General features: G+C 35.7%; 1 long non-coding RNA gene across 1 annotated transcript in view; it reads left to right on the plus strand.

Moving 5' to 3' along the window:
* LOC309667006 overlaps window positions 1-15,003 on the plus strand; it is a 1,642,277-nt gene that overhangs the window by 1,593,301 nt on the left and 33,973 nt on the right. The window lies entirely within an intron of this gene.

The following is a 15,003-nucleotide window of genomic DNA, read 5'->3' on the forward strand; positions in this document are numbered from 1 at the left end:
TTTTATGGCTGAGTAATATTCCATTGTATATATGTGCCATATCTTCTCTATACATTCATCTGTCAATGGACACATATGTTGCTTCCATGTCCTGGCTATTGTAAATAGAGCTGCAATGAACATTGTGGTACATGACTCTTTTTGAATTATAGTTTTCTCAGGGTATGTGCCCAGCAGTGGGATTGCTGGGTCGTGTGGTAGTTCTATTTTTAGTTTTTAAGGAACCTCCATACTGGTCTCCATAGTGGCTGTATCAATTTACATTCCCACCAACAGTGCAAAAGGGTTCCCTTATCTCCACACCCTCTCCAGCATTTATTGTTTGTAGATTTTTTGATGATGGCCATTCTGAAAGGTGTGAGGCGATACCTCATTGTAGTTTTGATTTGCATTTCTCTAATGATTAGTGATGTTGAGCATCCTTTCATGTGTTTGTTGGCAATCTGTATATCTTCTTTGGAGAAATGTCTATTTAGGTCTTCTGCCCATTTTTGGATTGGGTTGTTTCTTTTTTTGATATTGAGCTGTATGAGATGCTTGTAAGTTTTGGAGGTTAATCCTTTGTCAGTTGCTTCGTTTGCAAATATTTTCTCCCATTCTGAGGGTTGTCTTTTTGAGTTGTTTATGGTTTTCTTTGCTGTGCAAAAGCTTTTAAGGTTCATTAGGTCCCATTTGTTTATTTTTGTTTTTATTTCCATTTCTCTAGTAGGTAGGTCAAAAAGAATCTGGCTGTTATTTATGTCATAGAGTGTTCTGCCTATGTTTTCCTCTGAGAGTTTTATAGTGTCTGGCCTTACATTAGGTCTTTAATCCATTTTGAGTTTATTTTTGTGATGGTGTTAGGGAGTGTTCTAATTTCATTCTTTTACATGTAGCTGTCCAGTTTTCCCAGCACCACTTAGTGAAGAGGCTTTTTTTCCTCCATTGGATATTCTAGCCTCCTTTATCAAAAATAAATTGACCATATGTGTGTGGGATTATCTCTGAGCTTTCTATCCTATTCCATTGATCTATACTTCTGTTTTTGTGCCAGTACCATACTGTCTTGATGACTGTAGCTTTGCAGTATAGTCTGAAGTCTGGGGGCCTGATTCCTCCAGCTCCATTTCTCTTTCTCAAGATTCTTTTGGCTATTCGGGGTCTTTTGTGTTTCCATACAAATTGTGAAACTTTTTGTTCTAGTTATGTGAAAAATGCCACTGGAAGTTTGATAGGGATTGCATTGAACTTGTAGATTGCTTTGGGTAGTATAGTCATTTTCACAATGTTGATTCCTCCAATCCAAGAACATGGTATATCTCTCCATCTGATTGTATCATCTTTAATTTCTTTCATCAGTGTCTTATAGTTTTCTGCCTACAGGTCTTTTGTCTCCTTAGGTAGATTTATTCCTAGGTATTTTACTCTTTTTGTTGCAATGGTAATTGGGTGTGTTTCCTTAATTTCTCTTACAGATTTTTCATCATTAGTGTATATGAATGCAAGAGATTTCTGTGCATTAATTTTGTATCCTGCTAATTTACCAAATTCATTGATTAGCTCTAGTAGATTTCTCATAGCATCTTCAGGATTCTCTATGTATAGTATCATGTCACCTGCAAACAGTGACAGTCTTACTTCTTCTTTTCCATTTTGGATTCCTTTTATTTCTTTTTTCTTCTCTGATTGCTGTGGCTAAAACTTCCAAAACTATGTTGAATAATAGTGGTGAGAGTGGACAACCTTGTCTTGTTCCTGATCTTAGTGGAAATGGTTTCAGTTTTTCACCATTGAGAATGATGTTGGTTGTGGGTTTGTCATATATGGCCTTTATTATGTTAAGGTAAGTTCCCTCTATGTTTACTTTTGGGAGGGTTTTTATCATAAATGGGTGTTGAGTTTTGTCAAAAGCTTTATCTGCATCTATTGAGGTGATCATATGGTTTTTTTCCTTAAATTTGTTAATATGGTGTATCACATTGATTGATCTGTGTATGTTGAAGAATCCTTCATTCCTGGGATAAACCCTACTTGAGCATGGTGTATGATCCTTTTAATGTGTTGTTGGATTCTGTTTCCTGGTATTTTGTTGAGGATTTTTGCATCTGTGTTCATCAGGGATGTTGGCCTGTAGTTTTCTTTTTTTGTGACATCTTTGTCTGGTTTTGGTATCAGGGTGATGGTGGCTTCGTAGAATGAGTTTGGGAGTTTTCCTCCCTCTGCTAGATTTTGGAAGAGTTGAGAAGGATTGATGTTAGCTCTTCTATAAATGTTTGATAGAATTCGCCTGTGAAGCCATCTGGTCCTGGGAGTTTTTTGTTGGAATCTTTTTAATCACAGTCTCAATTTCACTGCTTGTGATTGTTTGGTTTATATTTTCTATTTCTTCCTGGTTCAGTCTCGAGAGGTTGTGATTTTCTAAGAATTTGTCCATTTCTTCCAGGTTGGCCATTTATTGGCATGCAGGTGCTTCTACTAATCCCTCATGGCCCTTAGTATTTTGCAGGTTCAGTTGTTACTTCTCCTTTTTCATTTCTAATTCTATTGACTTGAGTCTTCTCCCTTTTTTTCTTGATGAGTCCTCCCCTGTTGGAGGGGACTGGTGCCTGTGTTCTGGTGGATGAGGCTGGATCTTGTCTTTCTGGTGAGTAGGATGTCATCTGGTGGTGTGTTTTGGGGTGTCTGTGAACTTATTATGATTTTAGGCAGCCTCTCTGCTAATGGGTGGGGTTCTGTTCCTGTCTTGCTAGTTGTTTGGCATGGGGTGTCCAACACTGGAATTTGCTGGTCGTTGAGTGGAGATGGGTCTTAACGTTGAGACAGAGATCACTGGGAGAGCTCTCGCCAATTGATATCATGTGGGGCCAGGAGGTCTATGGTGTATTAATGTCCTGAACTCAGCACTCCCACCTCAGAGGTTCAGGCCTGACACCTGGCCGCAGCACCAAGATGCTGTCAGCCACACAGCTCAGAAGAAAATGGAGAAAAAAAAAAAGAAAGAAAGAAAGAGGCTTCCCTGGTGGCGCAGTGGTTGAGAATCTGCCTGCCAATGCAGGGGACACGGGTTCGAGCCCTGGTCTGGGAAGATCCCACATGCCATGGAGCAACTGGGCCCGTGAGCCACAATTACTGAGCCTGCGCGTCTGGAGCCTGTGCTCCACAACAAGAGAGACCGTGATGGTGAGAGGCCCGTGCACCGCGATGAAGAGTGGTCCCCACTTGCCACAACTAGAGAAAGCCCTCGCACAGAAATGAAGACCCAATACAGTCATAAATAAATTAAAAAAAGAACGTGAATTTCTAAAAAAAAAAAAGAGAAAGAAAGAAAAAAAATAATTAATTAAATTTATTAAAATAAAAAAGTTATTAAATAAAAAAATTTTTTTTTTAAAGAAAGAAGAGAGCAACCAAACCAATAAACAAATCCACTAATGATAACAAGCAGTAAAAACTATACTAAAAAAAAAAAAAAAACGGACAGACAGAACCCCAGGGCAAATGGTAAAAGCAAGCCTATGCAGACAAAATCACACAAAGTGCATACACATACACACTCCCAAAACGAGAAAAAGGAAAAAAATACATATATATGTGTGTATATATATGTATATATATAAACGGAAGAGAGCAACCAAATCAATAAACAAATCTATCAATGATAATAAGCTGTAAATACTAAACTAAGATAAACATAAAGTCAGAAACAGATTAGATGCAGAAAGCAAACCCCAAGTCTACAGTTGCTTCCAAAGTCCACCACCTCAATTTTGGGATCATTCTTTGTCTATTCAGGTAGTCCACAGATGTAGGGTACATCAAGTTGTTTGTGGAGATTTAATTCGCTGCTGCTGAGGCTGCACGGAGAGATTTCCCTTTCTCTTCTTTTTTCGCACAGCTCTTGGGTTTCAGCTTTGCATTTGGCCCTGCCTCTGCATGTGGGTCACCCTCTGATGTCTGTTCTTCACCCAGATAGCAGGGGGTTAAAGGAGCAGCTGATTAGGGGACTCTGGCTCACTCAGGCTGGGGGAAGGGAGGGGTACATAATGCAGGGCGAGTCTGCAGCGGCAGAGGTCAGCGTGACGTTACACCAGCCTGAGGTGTCCCGTGTGTTCTCCTGGGGAATTTGTCCCTGGATAATGGGACCCTGGCAGTGGCGGGCTGCACAGGCTCCCAGGAGGGGAGGTGTGGATAGTGACCTGTGCTTGCACACAGGCTTCTTGGTGGCTGCAGCAGCAGCCTTAGTGTTTCATGCCCATCTCTGGTGTCCGTGCTGATAACCGCGGCTCACGCCCCATCTCTGGAGCTCATTTAGATGGTGCTCTGAATCCCCTCTCCTTGTGCACCCTGAAACAATGGTCTCTTGCCTCTTAGGCAGTTCCAAACTTTTTCCCAGACTCCCACCCGGCTAGCTGTGGCGCACTAGCCCCTTCAGGCTGTGTTCATGCAGCCAACCCCAGTCCTCTCCCTGGGATCTGAACTCCGAAGCCAGAGCCTCAGCTCCCAGCCCTCACCCGCCCCAGTGGGTGAGCAGACAAGCCTTTCAGGCTGGTGAGTGCTGGTCGGCACTGATCCTCTGTGTGGGAATCTCTCTGCTTTACCCTCTGCACCCTTGTTGCTGTGCTCTCCTCCGTGGCTCCAAAGCTTCCCCTCCTTCCAACCCCCATCTCCGCCAGTGAAGGGGCTTCCTAGTGTGCGGAAACTTTTCGTCCTTCACAGCTCCCTCCCAGAGGTACAGGTCCCATCCCTATTCTTTTGTCTTTTTTTTTTTTCTTTTTTCTTTTGCCCTACCCAGGTACGTGGGGAGTTTCTTGCCTTTTGGGAAGTCTGAGGTCTTCTGCCAGCATTCAGTATGTGTTCTGTAAGAGTTTTTTCACATGTAGATGTATTTTTGATGTATTTGTGGGGAGGAAGGTGATCTCCACGTCTTACTCCTCTGCCATCTTGAAGGTCCTCTCCAGGTATGACTTTTCCTCTTTAATCTACAGAAATAATAAACTGCCTTAACAGGTGGTAAACCATCCTTGTAGTAATGGAACAAATTCCAGTTGGTCAGGATATAAATTATATTTTATACATTGGGAGATTTAATTTCCCAAAATTTTTATTATATGTATATTTTTATTATTAAATGTTTCTGAATCTTTGCTACTCTGATTGGCATATAATTTTTCTTTCTTGCACATTTTTGTTCCTGCCTCTGCTATTAAAGTAGCCACATCAAATTAATTGGAGAGCATTTCCTCTGTAAATTTTTTTTGGACAATATACAACAATAACAACACAACAATAATTGATACACTTTCATCGTTCTCATTATGTGCCAAGCATTATTCTAAATTCCTTACATATTTCATTCAATCCTTATAAAAATCCTATGCCATAAATTTTATTAATTATTCCAATTTTACAGATGAATAATCTAAGGCACTGAAAGTTTAAACAACTTGTTCAAGATCAAATAGAAGCTAATTCAATTCTCCAACTCCAGACAGTCTTGTTCCAAAATTTATATAAAAGAGAAGTATACTCAATTTTCATAGAGGGCTAACTCCTGACACTGGCTGTGTCACTTCCTGCTTCTCTCTTTGTGGTCAGATCTCTTAGGATATGCTTATCTTAAAATGATTACATTTTGTCTTGGTTTCTATAAGATAGATTATGAGGGTTAAAAAGTTGTCTGGCACTTCATTTTTTTCTGGGGGCATTGGAATTTGAACATTACTACCTCAGCTCATGATTATTAAAAAGTCAGCTGTCACTCAAATTGTTTCTTTTTTATATGAGAATACCCTTTCTCTGTCTCTCTGTTTTTAAATCTTATTTCATATTTCAAAGTTTACCTCTATGTATTTACATAAGAATTTCTTCTCTTTGTACTGCTTGGTAAACAATGCTTTTTATATTTGTATATATCTTTTTGTTGTATAATATTTCCAGCAATTATTACTTTGAACATTGGTTCTTCCCCATTCTCTCCATGTTTTTTCTGGAATTCCAATGAGATATATGATGAATTGTGTCAGTCTAATCTTTCTGTCTTTTAGCCTTCTTTTCATATTTTCCATCGCCTTGTCTGTCTTCATTTCGAAGATATGTATTCAGTTTTATCTTTCAGTTTACTACTGCTTTCTTTAGAGGTGTCTAGTCTTCTGCTCACCATATCCATTGATTTTTTTCATTTAAGAATTGTAGATTTTACACACACAATGTATATTTGTTTCTTTAAAAATCTATCTGGTTATTTTAGATAGTCTTTAGTGTGTTGGTTATTTTTTATTCTATTATTTTTTATGCATTTGAAAAATAGTTCTTTATGGTTTATCTGATAATTTCAATATGAGAACTTGTGTATTGTTCTGCTGATGCTCAATCTTGATGGCACATCTCCTCATATCTTTAGTAATATTTTTTCGAATTGGGAACACATATTGGTGGAACACAATTTGTAGAAATCCAGAGAACCCAAATCGGATATACTTTCTACCAGAGAGGATTTGTGATGGCTTCTGCTTAATGGCCTATGGTGCTCGCAAGCTAATCTATGTTAATTTCAGATCTCAGTTTGAGGTTTCCCTAACTAAATAGTGCAAATTTGAACACCAGACTTATAGGAGAGCAGGCTAATGACTACCGCTTATCTGTAAAGAATCTTATTAATAATATTTTCCCCAATAGCAACCTTGGAAATGACAAATTTCACGGTGGAATCTAATTTTTGACTGGCAATTTCTTTTCCTAGCCCATCCTTTCACTATATAGCCCCATTGAGGGTCCATGCCTATTTGAGGGTTCTCAGGCTCAGATTCCCAACTTTGCATGGACTGCAAAGCTTGATCTCCAGTTCCTCATGCTTTCAAAGTCATTTATCACTCTATTTCCACTTGTCTCTTCATTTATGTATCTGTGTGTTTATTTTGGTCTCCACTGAGTGCCAATATATTGTTCCTAGCTCAGCAACGAATTAAAATGTGATTCAGAATCGATTTGAACTGTAGTGTAGAATGTTTTAAAAAATCTTGCTTGCTATGCTCCCCCAAATGGAAATATTCCACTGTTTTGAGCTCCTTGGGATGGGAGACTATGTTTTGATTTGTTTGATTTTTAATAGTCTTCCTGGTAAAGTAGGGCACAAAACCTAATCAAACTGAGCTGAAATATATAAATTTAAAATTTTTTTCATAAATACATAAATTTATTTTATATTTTAACAGCTTTATTGAGGTGTAATTCACCTATAAAGACTATATGTATTTAAAGTGTACAATTTGATGTCTTGACATATGTACACATTCATGAAACCATAACCACAATCTGGATAATGAACATATTCATCATCCCTTAAAGTTTCCTTGTGCCCTTTTATAATTCCTGCCTCTCACTACTCCCACCCATCCCTAGGCAACCACTGATCTGTTTTCTATCCTTATATATCAATTTTGTATAAATTGAATCATCTGGTATGTAGTCTTTAAATCTTTGAAGCCTTAAAGACAACATATTCATATGGTTATCAATTAATAAACTTTTAGTGTTCATGAAAGAAACAAATGCTTCTCTCACCATCCAAATACTTTATACATAAGTGAAGCGGAATCCAGGAACAAAGCTCCTTATATGTCTAACTTACTTTGATCATGTAGTCGTTAACCTAAAGATTAGTGGTAAGCCATGGAAAGAAAATTTGAGTGAACAATATATCCTGAAATCCTACTAATTAGTTGGGAAAAATAGAATTTATCTTTAAACTTAGTAACACATGTTTGTAAAAGTGACTGAGGCACACAAAGCATTCAAACACCTAATCCACGTTCCATATTGATGGGATACATAATCACTCTGTATAAAAGAAACAAAAACATTTTGTAAAAGTCTAAATACTTAATTTCTGCTGTTCCTTCTAGAGAAAAATAATTCCCAGCATTTAGTATTTGTATACATTGCTCTGTTACAGAATAATCTTCAACTGAGAAAAAACATAAGCTCTTGGAAAATGATTAAATGCAAAGGAACATGACAACAAAGGAAGGAGGAATACTAAAGAAAAAGAAATGAAAGAACTTCACTTAATCTTTTCTTTCAAAGACTCTCAAATCAATATTCCTGAATTCTCTAATCACCAGGGTAGATAATTTAGAATCCAAAATATGATACGTTTCTCAGTGACTCAACAAAATTCTATTCCTATTCTTTAACATATTTTGCCAAAACAGAACAAGAGTCACCATGGCTGTCAAAACAGAAACAAAACCTAATTTGATGTAGTGCAATAGAAACAACTTTAAATGGCTTTTCTACATGTATGGCCTAAAATACAGGAAGCATTTCATTTCTCTTGAAGCCTTGCTCATAGCTTTGATTCAACACTCCTGAACCTTTTGCTCTTATAAGCAGCTCTAATTTTACCTCCAAAGGCAGATCAAACAAGTCTCCACTTTCTAATTTTTACTCTCTTTCTTTTGCTGATGGATGCTTTGAAATAAAGCTTTGGGATCATGCTTTCAATTTTTATTATATCCAACTTTCAAGATGTGATCTTATTTTCTGTAGTATGAGTCAAAAGACATTATCTATCAAGACCAAATGTTTCTTTTTCTCTATACTTAATTTTATTTCATGAGGAGAAAAGCTTTCAAGTTCACCATAAGTCGATGCTATTATGTAAAAAGAAATTTGAAACAAGAAAGGAACATTTTACTGAACATGAAAATGTAAAGCAAGGAATGGACATTTCACTAATGATCATGCTGTGAAGAGCAGGAGAAGAGGTATCTACCAAGAACATCATCATTCATCTTAAAATTCCACTTCCCCATTGCGTCACCCCTCTTTTTTAGCTGACACCTTTTCTCTTGTCCTTCCCTCCCTGCCTCCCATCAACCAAGGCTCTAACAAACCTCAAGGGTTTCTCATCCCTATCTCTACCCCAACTGAACAAACACAACCATCAGCACCACCTTAGTATCTTCGCAGACCATTTCTCCATTCATTTTCTCCTATGGAGCAATTTTTGTTTTCTCTTCTCCAGTTTAATGGACAGAGACTCTACCTTTGGAAGGCAGGGGTATAAATGACAGTAACTATTGTTTTCTCTGGGATGTTGCAGACACCAACAACATCTTCTCATTTTAATGGATTAGTGAATAAAGTTTTAGTGCCAAGAACTTAATCTCACTGAGAAGCAAGTGGTTAAAGATGGCCCTTCCTCTCCTAATACAGAAGGAACAACCCCTCTTCACACTGAGTCCCCTGAGTTATGTCTGGGCATTACCAAACGTATGCCTCAGAAAAGCCCACCAAGTTGGCAGTTTTTCAACATCAGTTTTCACTTGAAATCCACAGTATAATTCTAATGTTTCTTCTATGTGTGACAAACACTACCCTTGAAGCTGTTTGAAGAAGACATCAATAGCCCTGTCCACAGCAGCCATCGTGAAAGTACCAAATTTGATGCCAACCAAGGTACTCTCTCTGGATACTCTTAAAACCAGCAACAGCCAGATGTCAGCACAGTATCTGACTCCACGTAGACTACTGTGGAATTTAGAAGAACCAATGAGACCTTAATTTATCGTTCAGAAAACACGTAATTCATAGCTTCATTTGGTTTTATAATAGCCCTCTGAGACTATAGACAGGTTGAAGAAATGTAGAAATTATTTGTATTTCAGCTAATAAGTCACAGGGTGGGGACTCAGACCCATGTTTTCTATTTCCAATGTTTGTTCTGTTTTTCACCTAAAATTTATTGATAGATTAGATAACTCTTTTTGAAATTTGCATTTTAGCACAGATGTCTAAAGAAAAATTAGTGGACATAAATCACTTGGAATAATACAAAATGATCACATTAATATAAATTTAAAATTATCAGGAAAAATTCTGATGTCAATAAATTATAAGCTATTTTGCCTATGTAACATTTCTTTTGACCTGCCAATATGCCAAAATTTTTTAAAATAAATTTCTAAAATCATTATAATTTATCTCATAATTCAACTAAGTGAATCAGTTTAAATGTGTAAAAACCAGTTAAATACTTTATTAAGTTAAATAATTTTGACAAGTTTAATTATTGTAAATTATTTAATATGAATATAAATGATACCTTTCTATTGTAAAGTACATGGAAAACTCAGGAAGATTAAAAAAGATTAAAAAAGAAAAAGTTTCAATTAAAAATTGAAAAAGTGATTCTGCTACCCAGTGACAAAGTGTGACCTAAACTTTTTATTAAGTACTTTTACATTGGATTAAAGAGTATATAAACATTTATACTACCTGATAAAATCAAATAAGTATGCTACCTTAGGAGACCATTTCTAAAACAAACATACAGAAAAGACAATGAAGTACGGAGAGAAACCTTGTTTAATATCACATTTTATTAAGTGGTAATTTATAGAGGGAATAGGATATTAGATTTACTTCCAGATTATAGGTATCAGAGATAATGACTGACTGCATATTGAACTATTTATGACACACTAAAATTGGTTGTCTAAAATCATGAGAAACTGAAAAGAAAAACTAATTTTTATAGGGATGACATGAAGGTATTAGAGAACAGAGGAGAAAGAAAAAAGAAAGGAACCCTGTTTATTATAAATAACTAGGTAGGCAGTTTCATCTCTGTAGCAATGGATAAGAAGTAACACTCATCCAAAAATGAGTCCCCCATTAGCTTGTCATATGGTCTGAAACCCTACTATTAGAAATTTATGTTCCTGGGTCTTAAAGATCTTAAATGTATTTTCCTATTTAAATATAAATATCCTTGACTGTAATAATTTGGCCTTTATTAGTAAAGTGAAGGCCAACATGTTAATACTCAACTAGATGAAGAAAAACACAAGAAAATGGCATGTCTCCCTAAAGAATTTACTTTCTTGTTGGAAAAATAAGACTCATACATCTGAGGAAAAAAAAAAAAAACCCCAGCAACTTGGCGATTTAGGCATTAACTGCTAAGTTACGTGGGTGTGCATGGACAGTAATGTCTTAAAAGAATTGAAAGGCACATTTTATTTGCATCCAGCTGGAATACCTCATAGGAGAAAAGGGAAACAAAAGTGATTCATTGTGTTAAATTAAATTGTAGTAAATGAAATTATTTAGTATGATCTAGAAAACTGTATATCTACATATGTAGATATAGATATCAAGACATACATATGAATTTAACGTAAATATTTAGATGTAAATGTAGAAAACAAACAAGTGCATCTATGATAATTCCTACATAGAGATGGTAGTCCAAGGTCAGAAAAACCCATGGTGGCCTAGACTCACCTTTCTGGTTTGGAATCAGAATGAAATGATCTCCTATGCCCTCTTCCCCAGGGAAATGTAATTCTTGAAAAATTAGGTGAGTAGTGTGTTTCTCAGGCTTTTTAACATGTTCTATCTTTGTCTGTCTATTGTGGTTGCTACTTTAATTCTAGTATGTTTCCCAAATGAGATCTGCTTACAGGTATCAATTGATAAATGTTATTACTACTGTTATCTTTGGATGCCTGGGTTTGGTGTGCTAATGAAACTGAGAAAATAGTTGATTATATATCAAAGCAATAAAAGATGAACTGGCCCCCTAAGTAGCTCAAAATTGTACTGACACCTTCCTTCCTATTTTGCCATCTTACCATAAGTGTAAATCACTGCTGTCTAGTTTAATCAAAGCCCATTCAAATATACATCACACAGTTTGGGAGATGTGATATATCTTATGAAATTGAAGCAGTTCCGGTCTAATTTGATCACTTTAAGTGAAAAATCAGTAATCACAAAAGCGAAGCAAAATTAATTGATCAATAGGAGGTGTTTTTGATATGGACAAAATAACTGGTCAAAATAACTGATTTCCAAAGCCAAATTAAGCCAAAAGCTTGGCAAGCTATTCTTGCTTTTTTTTTTTTTTTTAATTAATCCTTCAGATGTCTTCTTCCTATACTCTCTATAACTCTTTCTAGTTGAAAATATTGAGAGTTTGGGGCAAACAAAGCTCAAACTTGGTTTTCATGGCATTTCATTCCCAGTATTAGAATGTTGGGCCTGTTATTGCTACTATAGACTTCAAGGCTAAAGGACGTGGCAGGGACTGATTCTTGGTAGAAATGCATTATCTAAGGATGAACAAGTATCTGGCTTTTTGTTATATGAAATACGGCCAAAGCAAGGTAGACCCTCGATAAGTTCACATGAAGCACTGACACATATGAGATTCATCACCACAGTTCATTTAACATGGAGAAAAAAGGGAGTTGGGCCCTAAATTCATAATTCTGAAAATGCTAGGGTTTATTAAAAAGTTACTGTAAGAAACTTTCTTCTACTTTCAACATGGCAACGTAACTCAATGAAAGCATTATTTTAAAGCTAAGTTTTATTGTTTTTATTACAAGTTTTGTATCAATAAATAACTAGAGCTTACTATAAAAAATCATGCCATGATAAGGGAAAAGTAGAAGAGAAAAGAGCTGATACATTTTTTAAAATTTAAAACTCCCATGAAGTATTAATATGCTGCCAAGATTGAAAACTGGACTAGAGGCTTAGATGGTAAAAAGGACATTAGATATGGGTGGAGAGAGAGAGAGAGGAAAAGAAAATTTTTGTTTTGTTTCGCTTTTTTTTCTTTAATGTACTGTCTTTCCTTATACTAAACAGCAGAGGTTCTTGAGCATGATTTTAGCCCAAAAGGAAAAAAGAGAGGAGGTTAAAGGTGATACAAAGAAGGTACCATTGATGGAACAATATACTTGGGAAGATGAACATCAATATGAGCATCAAGAAATCCATTGGAATAATTGGTCTTGGGCAGGAGAATGAATACTCTTCCTACCAGAAGGAAAGAAAGAGTATGGATAGAAAAGTATGAATGGGGGAAAGCCATGAATTTGAAGAGGTTCAGTTTAACAGTCTCGTTTTATTAAGAAGTCAAAGGCAAAATTAAATGGTAAAAGAATAGAGGTAGAAGCCTTTAGATGAGTAGTGTAAACATAAAATAGCTGTTGAAAGGAATGAGAGTGGGATATGAATAAAAGATTTAAAAATCTTACAAAATAAGTCATAGAGCTATTTCCAAGGAAAAGATAATAAATGCAAAGAAATCCATTCTTGTCTAAGTAATATAATCAATGTTAATGACTGAGTAAATATTTAGGTACTGAAACTTCCTGCATAATAGGAGAAGATGGAAAAACAAATGATAAACCTATTTAAAGAAAAAATATGCTCAAAATTTGAACCAGGTATATTTGCATTTTATCTTTTTAAGTTAATATATAACAAGAAGAAGAGAATTTGTACTGTAGGAAAAACACGGAATTTGGACAGAGAACACCTGGACTTTTTACATATTTTCTTATTTTCATAGTTTTATAATATTGAGGCAGTTAACTTAAACTCCAGGGTCTTCAGGTTCTTAAGCTGTAAAATTAAGAAAATGTCTGCTCTTCAGCCACTACATAAGGTTATGATGAATGCTGCAGCACATCCTAGTGCTTCACAAAAACTGAGAGTAAAATTTCTTGAAGACTCCTTCTAGACTCACAGCTAATTTGATATTGACCTCTGTACTCTGCTCTTTACTATTTGAAAAACCTGCTTAAATAATGTGAAAATAAATTTCATAACATATGTATTTTTTCCATATTAAGCAATTAATGTAAAATTCCAAAATTATATTCTTAGCATTAATGTCCTCCATGAGTTATTTTTTGAAAACTGTATTAAAATTTCCGTGTATCAAACTGTCTATAAGACACATTATCTCTATGGCCAGAGAATGAAGCTTTGAAAAACTCTCTCTCTCTGTCTCTCTATCTCTCTCCTCTTCACTTTCAGAGCACAGAGTGGGGATCAAGTCTTTATTTCAGTCATGTGATAGGGATACAGATGACTGGTTTTTATTAAGGTGTAATTTACATACACTAAAGTTACCCCTTTTACTGTATAGTTGTACATGTTTTGACAAATAAAGATACAGAACAGTTCCATCACTCCAAAACATCCCCTTTGCCCATCTGTGGTCAACCCTCCTCCCCCACTCCTTAGCATCTGCAACCACTGATTTGTTTCTATTTCTATAATTTTGACTTTGCAAGAATGTCATAAAAATGGAATCAGTCATATACAGTATTTTGAGTCCGTCTTCTTTCACTTAGCATATGCATTTGAAAATCACCCTTTGTTGGGTTTATCAGATGTTCATTCTTTTTTATTGCTGAGTAATATTCCATTGTATGGGTTTACTACACACAATGTGCTGATCTATTCTTCAGTTGAGGGGCATTTGGATTGCTTCTAGGTTTTGGCAATTACAGACAAAGCTAATATGAATATTTACATATGGTTTTTATGTGAACCTAGATTTCCTATTTATTTATGTATTCATTGTTGAGGTTTCTTTTTTACTTGGATAAAATACTTAGAAATAGGATTCTTGGCTCATATGTTAAGCATATGTGTAACTTTATAATAAACTGTCAAAATGTTTTCCAAAGTAGTATACCATTTTATAATCCCACCAAAACATGAGTTCCAGTTGCTTTGTACCTTGTCAGCCCTTGATATGGTCAGTTTTCTTTTTTAAAGCCAATCTTATAAATATGTCATAAAATGGCAGTCACTTGTGGTAGGTTAATTTTTAAATCTAGTTCTATAAGCTCAAACTCCCCCAGTTAATGCAGAAAAGTTACCAGGAATATTTAATGAGGTGAATATATCCGATGGCAGAAAAAATGTTGATGGCCTCTCTTGAAAGATGACTTGATTGCCATTGAGACCCTATTTTTCTGTGGTTTGTTCCATAGTGGTTAAGGTGCCACTTATGTCAAAGGACTGAAGCTGTCATACCTGAAGCAGAGATTTAGTTCCTCCTTAGATCTGCTGAGTGGTTTCATATAATATACCACATAATAACAAAATATAATGAATGCGTAGAAATTAAGAAACTTTTATTACCAAAACTCAGTAAGTTCTATAAAGTAATTTCTGATTATTTATAAAATTCAACAAGCACAAACT

This window comes from Balaenoptera physalus (assembly GCF_965194825.1).
Source record: "Balaenoptera physalus genome assembly, chromosome: 9".
Lineage (NCBI taxonomy): Eukaryota > Metazoa > Chordata > Mammalia > Artiodactyla > Balaenopteridae > Balaenoptera > Balaenoptera physalus.